This window comes from Falco peregrinus, chromosome W, assembly GCF_023634155.1.
Source record: "Falco peregrinus isolate bFalPer1 chromosome W, bFalPer1.pri, whole genome shotgun sequence".
NCBI classification, from domain to species: domain Eukaryota; kingdom Metazoa; phylum Chordata; class Aves; order Falconiformes; family Falconidae; genus Falco; species Falco peregrinus.
The window spans coordinates 5169828-5186149 of NC_073743.1; the positions used below are offsets into that span (position 1 = coordinate 5169828).

The window sequence follows — 16322 nt, forward strand, 5'->3', positions numbered from 1 at the left end:
CTTTTAGTTCAGAACCAATCTGTGATAAAAGGCCTTAGCCTTATGGCATCATCGAATCTTAACGAGTACAGTAATTAAAAATGCAGTCTTACTGTAAGTGCGATTTATGCTGACATTCCCTCAAATGCTACACGTGAGTATTTCTCACTCAACTGCCTCAAGTTAAAATAGTAGTATTTGTTAATATGTATTAAAAAAAATCATTAATTCTCTACAATAGCAGTTGACTTCCATAACACTATGTAAGCAAAAGAGGCTTAAGATGGGTTTTCTGAATACTAACAATTTATTTTAGACTGTCTAAACTCAGGGCTTGAAAGATTTCACTCTGCCAGACATAGAAACACTGTTGCACTCCAGTTGTGATATCCCTTTTCCCAAGTTGTCACATGCACATCTCGCTCAAGCAACATTATTGTTAAAGTTTCTCTCTGCTACATAAAAGCATATTGCACTTGTAGATATAAAAGACAGCACCCTTACTTAGATTATTACCTTATTACCTCATAACTCTTAGTATACCTTGTATCTCTGATTTCATCACTTCAAAAATTCACCAGAAGCAGATAAAACCACAGCATCAGACTAAACTACACCTTAACTGCTGATTCAAATAAAGGCATTCTCTTCCACATATGCCTAATGCTTACAAATAGTGTTGGCTGGTTTTGATCAAGAAACTATTATTACAACAACGATCAAAAATAATAATGCCGTTTGCAAAATGCCTTTAAGCCAGCCTCCTAGTCCCAACCAACTTCCACATTCAGAATACAGCATAAATACAGAATACAGAATAAATTATCTCCATCAAGGCAAAAAAGCTTCTTTTTAAACACAGAGATGTTTGATAGTTCAAGGCAGAAACCCATTTCTTGTAGGTGACATCTGAAGCACTTTTTTTTTTTTTTTTTTTTTTTGTGGGTTTGTAATCAATTCCGTATTTTTCCTTGAGAAGCTTAAGCTGTTCCTCTTGTTTCAGGAGTGTTTCCAACTCTGATTTGTCGAATAGGTCCGCATTTCCCAAAAATATCATACATTTCCTCCGCTGTGATTTTATACGGCAGGTTCCGAATATAAAGGATCCGATTGACCTCTGGGGGCAGCCGGATGTCAGCTCGCTTGGCCGCTTGCATCGCCATGGCGCCGATCGGAGGGGGGGGGTGGGGTGCCGCCTCGGAGAGAAACCGCGGCCGGGACGGGGCCTGCCGGGCCGCGCCGCCGCTCGCCACTGCCGCGGGGGTCCCGGATGCTATCCCATACGCTAATAACCCGAGTAATTCCTTTTTACAATCTATGTCCCGAACGCTCCGCTTTTCTATAAAGCATATGAGCGAATCATACGTCGCTTGTCCCTCCATACCTTCGTCAGCGCTGTTGCAGCCTTTGCGAGACTTCGGCGACGCGTGGCCGGCGGGACCCTCTGTAGGTGCTCCCGGGCGCGGGGACTGTGCCCTTCCGCCTCCTGCGCTGCTTTCAGGACCGGTACCCGAATCTCCGTCGAACCGTGGCTCGCAGGTTCAGCCCTCTCTAGGGTCCCTGTTCGGGCGCCATTTGTTGCGACGGAGGGAAGACACAGTCGCTCAATATGAGTGATCAGCAGACTTCGTTTATTGTGCCTTACAGTCACCTTTTATGCCTTGTTATAATTAGCTCATACATATTACAAAAGTTAAGCTCATTATTGGTTAGTTGCCTAAATACCAAGCCCGCCCCTAGTTTCTCTTCTGTAGTTTTCTGTTCCCACCTGCAACATTCTTTTCCCACCGAAATCTTCCTGTTACTGTGTAACAAGGACAGCCAAAGACAGTGTATTTTGCTTTACTTCAGATAAGCTGAGTGCTATGTGCATTTTTGTCCAGCCAGCTGGACTATGTCTATGTGACCCTTTTCAGCTAGCCAGTTATCCACAGTTTACCATGACAGTGACTTGTTATGGGATGTGCAGATGAAACTCTGCAGCAGCAGAGGAGGTAGGAAAGGAGGAATTATCCTTAATACCAGATGGTAAAATCCAAACTGTAAGTACAGATCAGGAGCCAAAGTATTCTAATGATTCTCGATTACCTGCTAGCCGAAGAAGGAAGTGTTTGTGGTAAATGAAAAGTTTCCAATTGTTGTTTGAAGATTGATGGCAATGGTGAGGGAGTTAAACAAATCACAGCAGAGACAGGGAAGTTAGCCCATATTCCCGTCCGAACTTGGAAAGACTGGAATATTGACTTGTTTTTCTGGCTTCTCGGGAGCCTCTGGGTAAAACAAATCCTATTTTATTTGTTATGTGGATTAGCCACCTTATTGTTTTTGCCATGTACTGTTCCATGTTTTATAAGATTATTTCAACACGTTATAACTAACATGCAATTTGCTACTAGGATTTCACCCAATGGCGTTAAACAAATTCGAGTAGTACACCGAAATGTACAGTCGACAATACAGATTATATAGTTAACACAATAACAATTTAATAGCAAACAAGAATCTGGGAATAATTAACTATTAACAATTCATACAACAATGTAGGCTGATTAAGAATACAAGTAGAATAGCAAAGAAAACAACCGTCAGGAACGCGCAGACGAGGATGGGGTAACGTCTTTTATACTTTTCCACCTCCGCCATAAGTTCTTGGCGTGTGACAGTAGAAAAACGCACCCTCTGCCTAAACAACGAGAAAAAAAAAAAAAAGGGGGGTTTTGATTCCCCTTTATAATGAACCATACAGGTTAGACGTTTAAAAAACACTCACCTTACGGGATGTTCAGAGGGGAAAATGCGCACTCCAGAGCCTTCCTCCCTGGCAGGTGATGTGGCGGTCTGATGGTGAGAAAACATTGCATTGAAAGCAAGGACCTGTCATTTGGCCATATTGCCATAAATGTTACCATTAACAAACTTACCGGAGTGGTAAGCTCGGGAAATGGGTCCAGGACTTCATCTGGACACTCAGCAGCCATCTTTTATCGTGTATGCCTTTGAACATGCGCATGCGCAATTTTAAACCCCACAGAATGTACTGGAACAATCTGGAAAGACCGTGCATGCGAAATCCCTATAGTCTAGCCATGATAGTGATGCATATATATATATATATATATATATATATATATATATATATATAAAAAGAATATTTAAAGAAACTATAGTATTTATAGTTCATTTATTACTTAAGTGGAATGTATAGTTGTAAGTGTTGTTTATAGGTTTTGGTTTTGTAGGTTATTATTATATGTATTACCCAACCCTTTTGATTTACTTTGAAAACCGTGTGTTAGATGTAAAGTAAATTCAATGAATCATTTGACAACCAGTAAACAACAAATAACAATTTATTAACAAACATGAACTAGAAGTTGAATAACAGAATAACAGTCCAGCAAAGTCTCATGTGAGGTGGAAAACAGGCTTCTTCACTCATGAGTCCAGCACAGTCCTGAATAATGTCGAGGTGGTAACTCCATCTGTTCCCTCCACGATAGTCTGTCTCTGGTCCTTGGTATTTTGTTCACGAGGTAACAAAGATGAACAGAAACAAATAACAAGTCACATGGTAACTGCTGGAGACCAAGAGTTTTCTTTTGTTTATATAACAGTCTCTCGCACTCTGCTTTGGTATCCCATGGGTTCCACTACTCGGGGCAGACTGCGAGGAAGAGATCGCACTCTTCTGTACCAGCGTGACCAAAAACACTCACAAAAGCACATACTGATGGTTACTGTAGTCACGATGAGACAAAGGCTGAACAGCAAAACCGTACAAAGTGTGTTGTCTCCTGCTCCCATCTTTTCCAAAATGATAAGGATTGTTTGTAGCGAGACAAACAAATTGGTCCGTGACCCTCCTGGTCAAGATTCAGGCTAATGCCCTGACCAAAACTGCACAATGAAAATGCATGCGCAGCCTAACCTTAAAGGGGCATGAAAATTTACCCCTTTAAATGCCCACCTCTTGGCTCTTGATTCTTAACCCCCACAAACAAACCTTATATATGCCAAGAAATGTTTTATTTTGTTTTGTTATGTAATCCTGTTATGACAATGTTTTGAAATTAGCTTATGACATGTTTGAGTTTTGAATTGTTAGCTAACGTTATTGTAGTAACGTTAGGGATTTATAGTTATTGTTAGTCATTTTTAGTTATTGCCTGTTATTGTTTATTGATAATTGTAAATGGGTTTAAAGCTTAGATAAAGATAAAGATTGTTAACCTCGTTTGTATAGTTGGCAGAATCTTTTCTCTATCTCTATCTATGCCACCCACGGAGCAGCAATGTTGAGCCACGGGGTGGTGTGAAGGACGTTACTGGGACATCGCTAACATTGCTGGCTGACCACAAAACAACACAGAGACGGAGATACCCGAATCACCCAGAATAGGAGATCTCCAGGGAATACCCAATTTAAAACACCCTACTTCCAGACATTTATGTTAGGTTGTTTGCCAATGTCTAAATTGTAATAGAGATTGGTCCTGTGTTTCATTTAAGAAACAACCTTACTGTATGAAATGTCACAATGATGCGATACGTACCAGGGGACCAGAGGATCAAGTGGAAATTCGTAAATTATTTTGTGGATGGGAACTGTCAGTACCTGAACTTTGGGAAGTACATGAAACAGACTGGTACAGAGTTTTAAGAAAGCGTACTATAAGATTTGCCTGGAAACGGACACAACAACCAAACAGGTGGAAATATATTTAAGAGATAACTAACTCTTTAGACCTTGGAAATTATTGACAGGATAACAGCAAAATTCCCCTGAAGACTACCTGCTGCTGCCGAGAAGATATTGATATCCCGTTGCTCTCTGCAAAAGAGTAGACGAGGAAGGCAGAGAGGTACTGAACAGTGGGGAAATGAAAGCTAGTATCCTATTAATGGTATTGATTACCATGATTTAAAAAAAAAAAAAAAAAGAAAATGAGCATTACCCTTCAATTGGACCTTAGGTTGATGGGAAGATTCAATAGAAGTTCGGTATAACGTGACAGCCGGATCCCCAAAATTCCAAGTTAAATTGGAAGATTTAGTCTTCTATGAACTAGACCCACCCGGCCGACAAGAAAGAACATTAAAACCTTTTTATCTCTGCCCCAGTTCGAATCCAGGGAAAAGCTATTGCAATTTCCCTAACCACTATTACTGTGCATATTGGGGATGTGAAACCATAGCTTCAAACTGGGACGTAGCCATTAAAAATAGATTCTTAAATATAACATGGGGACCCAGAGGATGCAATCTGCCAGCTCCTAGCTGGGATAGACACACAGAGGATCCCCATCTTGAAGTGGTTGGTTGAACATCTGAAAGTTGTAACAGAAATGTTTCAACCTAGAAAAGCACCGGTGGTCAAGGCCACGAATGCTATCCTGACCCCAGGAAATCTATAGAGGTTTTACCACTGGCTTCAATACAACCGGGATTCCACTTCCTGAGGAATACAAAAATGTAGATTTTATTTTATTTTATTTTATTTTATTTTATTTATTTTATTTTTTTCATTTGCTTGCATGGGCACCATAATGGAAAAATTTATATAGAAAGCTCTGTGGTGGAAGAAGCCATATGAGCACGTGGAGCGGTGCTGTGAGATGAATAAGGTGTCATATTTAGCAAATAAGGCAATCCTCCGGGGTGGGGGGGGGAAAAAAAAAAAAAAGAAACAGGTATGAAAAATTAGTTCCTTAGCTTAGAAGCTATAGACTGAAACCAAGAATACGTAGCTTAGAAAGAAAATGTATTGGCCTCTTCCCTATGAACACACAAGTCATTGCTGTACTGTATGTACAAATTATTACAGGTGTTACGCAAACACTGCAGTGCAATTTTTTGTTACTGTCTAGCTTAAAATGCTTCATTGTTTCTTTCTCTCACTTAAACAAAAAAAAAAAAAAAAAAAAGGAAAAAAAACCACAAACAACCCATCTCAGAATGTCTCCAGAAACCTACTTTCCAGCCCAAAAAGCTGGCTTAGAAGGAGTTTCTAAGACAATTTATCTTTCCATATAAAAGGTGAAAATGTGGAAAGGTATCTGCAAAATACACCCAACCATTTCTAAGAAGCTTAAAAATGCTAATATCTGGAACTGACTATTCCTTAAAGAAATCTTCAGTAAGTTATTATTTTGTGTGCTGCTTAATTGGTCTTTTAAATCTGGAAGCTAGGGCAAACACTGCAATTACAGTATAAATTTCTTTTATTATAATATAAATGCATACTAACAAGTACAATTTGGTCCTGAAATAATAGTCTTATACATTTAGAGGAGAATCTAGAATCTAACGCTGTACTCCGTGCAAACGACGAACTTTCTGTGAAAATTATCTCCAGCTCTGTCCCCAGGTGAATTCAACTTCTAAACACCTGCCAAAGATACATCCATATACTACTTTTTTGAAACATATGCAAGAGGGGAGCTTGTATCCATCAGCAGAATCTAATCACAACACTTCTAGTTTATTAACATGATTCAGGATCCTATATGTTAAGGCCCAGGAAAGAAGAAATCATTTTCCACTTGCAGAGTCTCTGTGCTACGCTAAATTAAGCAAAATAATAGCAACAGAGACAAACCATGCATTAGAAATAGTCCACAAACAGCAGGGAGGAGGGAGAGAAGTAACAAGCATTACAGTATCTATTAACTAACGGAATGCTTATGGAAATAGGGATAAGATGCACATGCATGCCAAATGAATCCTTATCTATAGCACCATAAGAAAATATACCAAAATAAATTCATGAGGGAAAGCAGTTTAAAATATAAGACTGTAAGCATCCAGCCATTAGTTTCATCTGAAATGCATTTTAATTGCTCCTATGACAATGAACTCATTTCACATCCATGAAAATGTGTTCTATGTTTCCACTTATAACCCAGTCTTTGTTCAGTACCATTAAGGATTTATATAACATCAACTGCTATCATACACAATTAGAGCATAGAAGAAGTACTGGGTGCATATTAAGAGTTTCTAAAACTGAATTCCATCTTTATGTGCTGTTTTACTGATTCTGGAACAACTAATACATTTGTCTTTATCAGTTAGAGGTAAGAGTTGTTGAGGAGGCGCATCCAGCAAGCGAGGATTTGTTCTAGGACTGTTCTCTTCCTGTAGAGTTACACAACAAAAGGAGAAAATAAAACCCAATCTACTTGTAGGCAGCAGCACATCATATGTCTCACACAACCACATTACTGACCATGCCAATCTCCACAATGTGTAAGGCAACCCACAAATACTCAGCGTCTGAGAAACCGTTTCAGAGATAGTATTTGGAAAATTCCAGCCCTCGCTCAGCCAGTGCCCTTGCTGACTGTAGCATACAAACCCTGACAACCAGAAAACCAGGATAAAATTCAAAGCAATTTTTCGATGCCTCTATTGATTAAACTTTCAAAGTTACCCTTATTTACCAAAACCACCCTGCCTGAAGGAGCAACGGATCTGAGAGAAGATAAAATGAACTGAAAGACACTTCAAGGCAGACACACGCATTTGATTTTTCCAGTTGTATAATACCAGGTTATAGATTAGTCTAGTCCTCAGAAGGTAGAATTAGTCGTCGATTCTTCAGTTATTGAACTGAAAAAGAAAATAAAAAAAAATCCAACCCTTGCCCATATTCTGTTCACTGTGCTGAAAACAACTGTACTGTTAATTCCTTTATGTCCTTTGTTCTTGACTTTAACGTTCCTTAATCTAAACTGAACTGCAATTGCCATCTGTTAGACTAGGCCCTTAAATGATCTGAGTCCTCCTTCATATGGCTGTGCTGTGTCTCATTAGTTATTGTTCCTTTCAATATATAATCATTTTTTAATTCTTCTTTCTATTAACACCTATATGAGGTAATTTTGTTCATTAGGGCCCAAATCTGATTTAAGCTTTTCCTCCCAGGCACTGTTTTTAGCATAACAATGTTTTGTGTTGCTGCAGTCTTTTTTTTTTTTTTTTTTTTTCTTTGAAGGCAGGAGTGATCTGTGTTCTGTTTCTTGACATACTCTTGGCAATACCTACTCTTTTACATACCTACAACTGGTTGAATGGTTGGAAATCATCTCTAGTAATCCAAAGAAGTCATGCTCTGCCTCATTAATACCCCTTCAGATTTCTGACAAGTTGTGTTGGAACAGCCATTTGATTGTCACTTTGATAAGAGTTGGTTCTCTGAAAACTTTATTTTGGTCACTTCTTTCCACTGTATCTTGTAAAGCATCTGATTCATCGATTATATATGTTTTAAAATATTGTAAACTTGTGTCATTCAATATCACGGTATGTTCAGAAAATAAGAGTTTTCTTCTTGCTAAATTGTTACGAACGAGACTACATAAATACAAGGGGAAGTGTACAGCTTCATTGTCTCAGAAGACAATGTCTGTAAGTAAAAAGGAAAATATGCAATCAGTAGTTGGTAATTAAATTTGAAGATTCATTATTATCTTGATGAAGAAACAATGAAAGGAACAGTAGAAGGAGAAAATTACTGCAGGAATGGTTGAATTACATTTTGGGATTGATGCTATTCCCTACCTAAATAGATTAAGAAACTCACTTTTATTTCTATAGAATTCAGCCCATAAGAACACTCTTAATTTACTTTTCTTTTTCTTCAGGATATTGGATTTTTCCGATCTAAACCCAGTTTTCTACATTAGTGAGATGAGAGCAATAGAGCTCATATCACCAGAGTAACTTTACTGCAAAATTGACATTTGCCAATATCAGACGAGATTGTCAAAATACTCATTAACTTCAGTTGAACCTACATTTTTCATTTTTATAAACCAACTGCAGCTCCTTTGAAGTCCATAGCAGAATTAGTTTCAAATTACTATATATAGTTTTAAACTTATATATATATATATACACACTAGAGATAAAAAAAAAAGGGGGATGGAAGGAGAAGAGGGTGCTCTCTACTGTAATTTTCCTCCACATCAATTGTATAGCATCAGATCTTGTACCTAGAACATTGCTGCAAAAGAATGCTTAGTTTAATCACATTACTAATGACTGTCGTGGTACCATCACACACAATTCAAGAGAAACTGGAATACCAACTGTGTTCTTACCAGAAAATACAATTGGAAATCTCATAAAATGAGATGACTATGATTGTAATTTTTATCCTCTCTAGAAGGCAGTCCACTTTTAAATGGGCTTTCTTGTATAGTTTTCTAAGTGATTTGTAGTGTAGCATATTGTAGAACACATTGCGGTAATCTGAAGTGACAAATGGACTGATGATAGTAAAAACCCGCGGTTTCTCTCCAAGGCACACCCCCCCCCGCCTCCGATCGGCGCCATGGCGATGCAAGCGGCCAAGCGAGCTGACATCCGGCTGCCCCCAGAGGTCAATCGGATCCTTTATATTCGGAACCTGCCGTATAAAATCACAGCGGAGGAAATGTATGATATTTTTGGGAAATGCGGACCTATTCGACAAATCAGAGTTGGAAACACTCCTGAAACAAGAGGAACAGCTTAAGCTTCTCAAGGAAAAATACGGAATTGATTACAAACCCACTAAAAAAAAGTGCTTCAGATGTTCCCTACAAGAAATGGGTTTCTGCCTTGAACTAGCAAACATCTCTGTGCTTAAAGAGAAGCCTTTTTGCCTTGATGGAGATAATTTATTCTGTATTCTGTATTTATGCTGTATTCTGAATGTGGAAATTGGTTGGGACTAGGAGGCTGGCTTAAAGGCATTTTGCAAACGGGATTATTATTTTTGATCATTATTGTAATAGTTTTAGTAGTGCTTAGCTGTATATTTTCCTGTGTTAAAACACTGTTATTGAAAATGGTCAACCAAGCCTATGTCGCCCAAAATAAAAACAGGGGAATTGTGGATAACTGGCTAGCTGAAAAAGGTCACATAGACATAGTCCAGCTGGCTGGACAAAAATGCACATAGCACTCATCTTATCTGAAGTAAAGCAAAAATACACTGTCCTTGGCTGTTCTTGTTACACAATAACAGGAAGATTGCGGTCAGTAAAGAATGTTGCAGGAGGGAACAGATAACTACAGAAGAGAAACTAGGGGCGGGCTTGGTATTTAGGCAACTAACCAATAATGAGCTTAACTTTTGTAATATGTATGAGCTAATTATAACAAGGCATAAAAGCTGACTGTAAGACAGAATAAACGAAGTCTGCTGATCACTCATATTGAGTGACTGTGTCTTCCTTCCGTCGCGACAGGTACCTGCTTTTTTTTTTAAACGTGTCTGAGATTGAATCTGGTGCCACAACTGATGTCCAATGCCTCTCTTCCCTGACATAAACAAACTAGTTCAGGAAGAAGAAGGGGACAAAATGGTACTAAACCAGCGTGAGGAAGCCTTAGGATCAATAACCTCACATCTTACTGGGGATTTTAATGACCCTGTGGGTTTACATGGCAAGGGTTCGGGAGTGGTCATGGGGTTTGTAGGGCTGGCAATGGTGAGAAAAGATTAAGAGCTGACTCCATGTCCAAGAAAGCCACTTTCAAATCGCTCCATAATAAACCAGTCACTGCCCATAGATGAGCCAATAAGAAATACCAGTGGCACGTCTCTGACAGCCTGTGGGAGAAAGGATGAGACACAGTGTGCAGCATCTGTAAGGGAGAGGAGTGAGTGAAAGACCTGTGAGAGAAACAATCCTACAAACACCAAGCTGTGTGAAGGAAGGGGGCAGTGAGAGAGAGGCTTGTGGGCTCTTGCGAGGCAATGCTCAAGCCACCACACCTTGACAGTCACAGGACAGCACAGTGACAATGCTCCTTTAGGTGTCTGCAGGTTCTTTGCATCAGCATTTTAGCACAGCTGCCAGATGGGCCAACAGCTGCGATGCTTACCTGGGTCTGAAACCCTGCATCATCCGTGTCCCCCTTGGCTCTTGTAGCCAAGAAATAATGGTGTCTCATCCCCCAGGGGGAGTGAGGCAGGAGAGCAGCAGAGTGCAGGTGCCAGGCCTCAGGGTGGCAGGCTGTGGCCAATGCTGGGAACATTCTTTGGGCAGTATCACTCAAGGGGAGAAGAATGTTCTGCAAGTGGTTGCAAGGAGGCCATGAGGCCCCAGCGCCTTAGGACAAAATATCTTCTCATTATCCTTGGTGGCAGAGACAATGGCTGTAACCACAAGGACAAAGACTTTGGTTCTCTTGGTGACTCCCAGCCTTGCCAGTGCCCTTTGCCATGTCCATCACAGGGTGTCCTACGCTGTCCCACAGCTGCTGCTTTTTCCCTGCAGGCTGCAGACACCCACCTGGTTTCCCCACCTTGCTCTCACCCTGGCATTTCCACACATGCACTGATGTCTTTCCAGCCTCACACTCTGTTCCTCAGATCTCATACTCCTTCTGGAGGACGTCTCTTACCACAGCATTAGCCCTTGAGTGACATTTCCTCCTCATGATCTCCACCCTCCACTTTCTAAGCTGCACTGTGTGGCAGTGCTTCTCTCTCCTGCTCTTTCTTACCTCCAAGGAAAGCTCCACCACCTGGGAAACCACCCTTCAGGCAGGCATCCCAACCCAGCACCCTCCTTGTGACCCTGTACCTGAGCAGATAAAAGGAAGATTCTTTCATGCAATTAATCTAATAGATTTCCTACTCATGTTTTGAGTGGAGAAGTGTTCCTCAGAAGAACTGCGGTATTTCTGTTGGTACTTTTTATACCTCCACTTCTTTCTTCTGGTTTTTCCTTCTTCCTCCTGCTATTCTGTCTCAAATAGCTCTCTAAGAAAACGATTCATGGAACCATCGAATAACTCATGTTGGAAGAGACCCTTGAACGTCGTCTTGCCCAGCTATCCTGCTCAAGGCAGGGTGAAGCAGAGGAGGTAGATCGTAGATCAAAGGCTCTACACAGCTTGGGATCATCTACAGAGGAGCTGAAAAGGCACACCACCACATTATACAGGGCCTTAATAAACACATTCCATACATTTGGCCAAGGTGCTTATCTCAAGGGATTCCACTAGCGAGCCCTTCCCTGGCATGTGCGGAGGCAGAGCACTGCAGTGGGCACAGTGACTGCCTGGCCTCCTGCTGCCCCTGCCAGAGGCTGGCAGCACCTCAGCCCGGGGGTGTAGCGCCCTGCTCGGCACCTCTCGGAGATGGCCCTCGTCATGAGCAGTGGAGACAGGCACCTCGGTTCAAGGGAGCACATCCCAGGGCTGCATTCAGGCGGTTTTTGTCAATCCAGAACATTTTATGGAGGCCAGTTGTGTCACAGAGGTGCCACTGCCTGTCCCTGTCTGCGGTCACAGCACTGCCACGCAGCAGGGCTGTGACCAGGCTGCCAGCGCACTCAGGCCTGACAGCAACGCAAGGGATCAGAAGGAGCATGGAAGTGGAAGGAGGACAGTATTGCAGAGCCAAGGGCTTCCACCCCCTGGCAGTGCGGCCATGCCAGGACTCTTTTCCCCTCCAGCTCTGCACACAGGAACTGCCCCTGCAGCTCCAAATAGGCCTTGGAGGAAGGATCTCAGGGGAAAATAGTGACTGAAGGGCCCTTTATTTTGTTCAAACAGGCAGAGAGCAGGGCTCATCATTTACACAGCCACTGGGGCAGAAAAGCAAAGATGAGAGTGAATTATAAATGCAATAACAATATTATAAGTAAAAAAGAAAAAAAACCCAACCAAAACCAAAACCACCCAAATCCACAAACAACAAAAAATAGAGGACACATTCTGGGTCTGTAATGAGTTACTTTATAATTGCTAGCAGAAGTTTATTGCTTAAGAAAAACATCCAGCTATCAGTTTGCATATTGCACCCTTCAGCTCCTGGTTCCTCATGCTGTAGATGAGGGGGTTCACTGCTGGAGGCACCACTGAGTACAGCACTGACACCACCAGGTCCAGGGATGGGGACGAGATGGAGGGGGCTTCAGGTAGGCAAAGGTGGCAGTGCTGAGAAAAAGGGAGACCACAGCCAGGTGAGGGAGGCACGTGCAAAAGGCTTTGTGCCGTCTCTGCTCAGAGGGGATCCTCAGCACAGCCCTGAAGATCTGCATGTAGGACAGCACGATGAAAACAAAACAGCCAGAGACTAAACAGGCACTAAGCACATGAAGCCCAGCTTCCTTGTAGTAGGCCCGTGAGCAGGAGAGCTTGAGGGTCTGGGGGATTTCACAGAACTGTCCAAGGGCATTGCCTTAGCAGAGCGGCAGTGACAGTGTATTGGCCGTGTGCAGCGCAGCGCAGAGAAACCCAGTGCCCCAGGCAGCTGCTGCCATGTGGACACAAGCTCTGCTGCCCAGCAGGGTCCCGTAGTGCAGGGGTTTGCAGATGGCCACGTAGCGGTCATAGGCCATGGTGGTGAGCAGAGAATACTCTGCTGAAATGAGAAAGAGAAATAGAAAGAGCTGTGCAGCACATCCTGCATAGGAGATGTCCCTGGTGTCCCAGAGGGAGTTGGCCATGGCTTTAGGGGGAGTGGTGGAGATGGAGCCCAGGTCAAGGAGAGACAGGTTGAGGAGGAAGAAATATATGGGGTGTGTGGAGGTGGTGGTCACAGCTTACAGTGGTGATGATGAGGCCGTTGGCCAGGAGGGCAGCCATGTAGATGCCCAGAAAGAGCCAGAAGGTCAAGAGCAGCAGCTCCCATGTGTCTCCAAAAGCCAGGAGGAGGAACTGGGTGGTGCAACTTATATTGGACATCTGCTGCCTCCAACCCTAGGGTCCTGTTCATGGAGCAAGCATAGTGACAAGTCAGGAAAGACTGCCGTGAGCCAAGGTAAAGCCCTTTCTCTTAGATCCGACCCCGCTGCCCCGTGTCCCCCCCTCTACCGTTCCTAGGAGAGCTCCCTTCAGAGCCGTGGCTGGAGCTGTGCTGAGTGCTGGCCGAGTGTGCTGTGAGGAGCAGGGGCTGTGCCCGCTGGCTGCCCAGCAGTGAGCCCCGCTCTGCAGCAGGGGCTTCATGGGAACCGTGGGGGTAGGGGCCAGTCCTGCCCTTGGACTTGGTCAGACCCAACTGCTCCCAGCGCAGAAGGGCCTGTCAGCATCTGCTCTGCCCGTGCTGAGCAACGTCCATGGCCAGAGTCAGGTCAGAAGGTTTTTGTGCTGTGCTCAGGGAGAGCAGGGTGAGTGCTGAGAGGCAAGGGGACTGTCTGTGCCTTAGGGCAGTGTGAGGGAATCTGCTGTGTCCCTCCAGCTCCTTCTCAGCTGCCCAGCTCTGCTGGATGAGGAGGTACCAAGGAGCCTGGAACTTATGAGCTAAAGGCTGTGATAGCTTATAGAAGAGAGAAAACTTGTGTATTTTCAGGGAAGGCATCTGCATGGTAGGGCACAGTGGGTGGTGCCCCTATCTACCCTGTGTTAGTGTTCTCCTCAGCATTCCTCCACTGCCCCAAGCCCCCTCTGTCCCTATGTCTCCATCCTGCAGCTCTCCCTGCCAGCAGCTCTTTCTCTGGCCCCATGGTTCTTCCCTGCCAGCGCTCACAGAGCCCAGCTCAGCCCCTGTGTGCCCAGCTCTGCCCTGCAGCCGCTCCCTGTCTGCACGCCTGAAAGAACAACAGGTCATCCAAACCCTGATGGAAAAGGAAAGGATATTTTGATGTGGAAGCTGGTGGGGAGTGAAGGCACTTGCTGAAATTCCTGGTAAACCTGTGTAATGCTTTAATAGTCTGTGCCCCTGGTCTGACCTCCACAGCTGAGTTTCCATTTCTAACAAGCCAAGACACAGAAAAGTGGACGCACAGATTCAGGAAAGCACAGAGTGAAGCAGGGAACCCCTGCAATGAACATGCTCATGACACGTCCCCTTGGAAATGACCTGGGCCTGAGCTGGAGTTGTGAGTACCTCTGACCCGTGCAGCACCCGATCACCAGCACAAGGACCTTGCCCTCAGTAGGGTTGCTCCTTCCACCCACAGCTTCTCCCCACAGCCCCACGGGAGCTCCTGGGCAGGGTGAGAGCTGCCCCTGGCAGGCGGCAGAGCCCCTGCCCCAGCACACAGCCCCCTGGGCTGCAGGGACCCTGCTGGCAAGGACAGCCCTGGACACCACTGCCTGCACAGCCACCTTCACAGCCCTGCAGCCGGCCCTGGAACAAGGCAGCCCCAGTGGGACTTCTGGTACCATTTAGGAATATTTTACATACCCTGTGGTTTCACTTTGTCCATAGGAGTCTCTTCAAGGCAATTCTCACTTCCTTATTCCTCAGGCTATAGATGACAGGGTTGAACATGGGAGTCACAATTGTGTAAAACAGGGCAAAGTATTTATCAGTGTCTACGGAATCCTTTGACCGTCACTTTAAGTAGGCGACTGTGGCTGAGCCATAGAAGAGCATCACCACCCCGAGGTGTGAAGAGCAGGTGGAGAAAGCTTTGTGTCTGCCCAGAACTGAAGGCATTTTCAGAATTGCCCTGATAATTGCAATGTAAGAAATAAATATGAAGGAGGCAGGAAGGACTGCAAATACCACGATGATGGTGTACAGCACCACATGGTTCCAGAAAGTGTCTGCACAGGCCAGTTCTAGCAGCGGGGGAACATCACAGAAAAAGTGGTTAAGGTCATGGGATGCACAGAAGGGTAAAGTGAACACCTGGTAGGTCTGTCCTACTTGCACTGGTACGACAGCCACCCATGACCCCACCACCAGTCTGATGCAGAGCACCCTGCTCATGGTCAGGGTGTAGTGCAGGGAGTCACATATGGCTACGTAGCGGTCGTAGGCCATGGCAGCCAGGAGTAGGCATTCGATGCTGCCCAGCAAAACCAGGAAATACAGCTGGGCAGCACAGCCAAGGAAGGAGATCCTGCCATCTTCCCTCAGGAAACCCACCAGCATTTGTGGCAGGGTGACTGACGTGTAGCAGATCTCCAGGAAGGACAAGTTCCTCAGAAAGAAATACATGGGGCTGTGAAGGCTTGAGTCCACCACTGTGATGAGAGCAGTCAGGCTGTTTCCTATGAGGACCACAAGGTAGATTACCAGGAGGACTGTGAAGCACAGGCCCTGCAGGCCGGGCAGGTCAGAAAACCCCACAAGAATGAATCCAGATCCAACAGTGTGATTCTCCAAGCCTTTTCTTCGGGGCATTTTCCCTATACAGAGCAATCCAAACAACAGGCTCTTAGAGGATGATGATGGCCTGTCCACCATCACATACGCTTCAAGCCTAGAGAAAGACTCCAAACACCAGCATACACGTGATTGCAGGATTAGGTGAGGTTGACCAAGGCCTGCATGAATGTTAGGGAATCTAACAGGGGTTGCTTGATGCAGGGAGCTTTGTAAAGAGAGGGGAGAATGGAATCCTTGAGCCTCAGTGACTGGGTTTTGTCATCAGGAAAAAAGAAAC

General features: G+C 44.0%; 1 pseudogene; it reads right to left on the reverse strand.

The window, feature by feature from the left end:
* Window positions 1-15121: 15121 nt before the first annotated feature.
* LOC129783205 (olfactory receptor 10AG1-like) lies at window positions 15122-16060 on the reverse strand (annotated as a pseudogene).
* Between the last annotated feature and the right edge of the window lie 262 nt (window positions 16061-16322).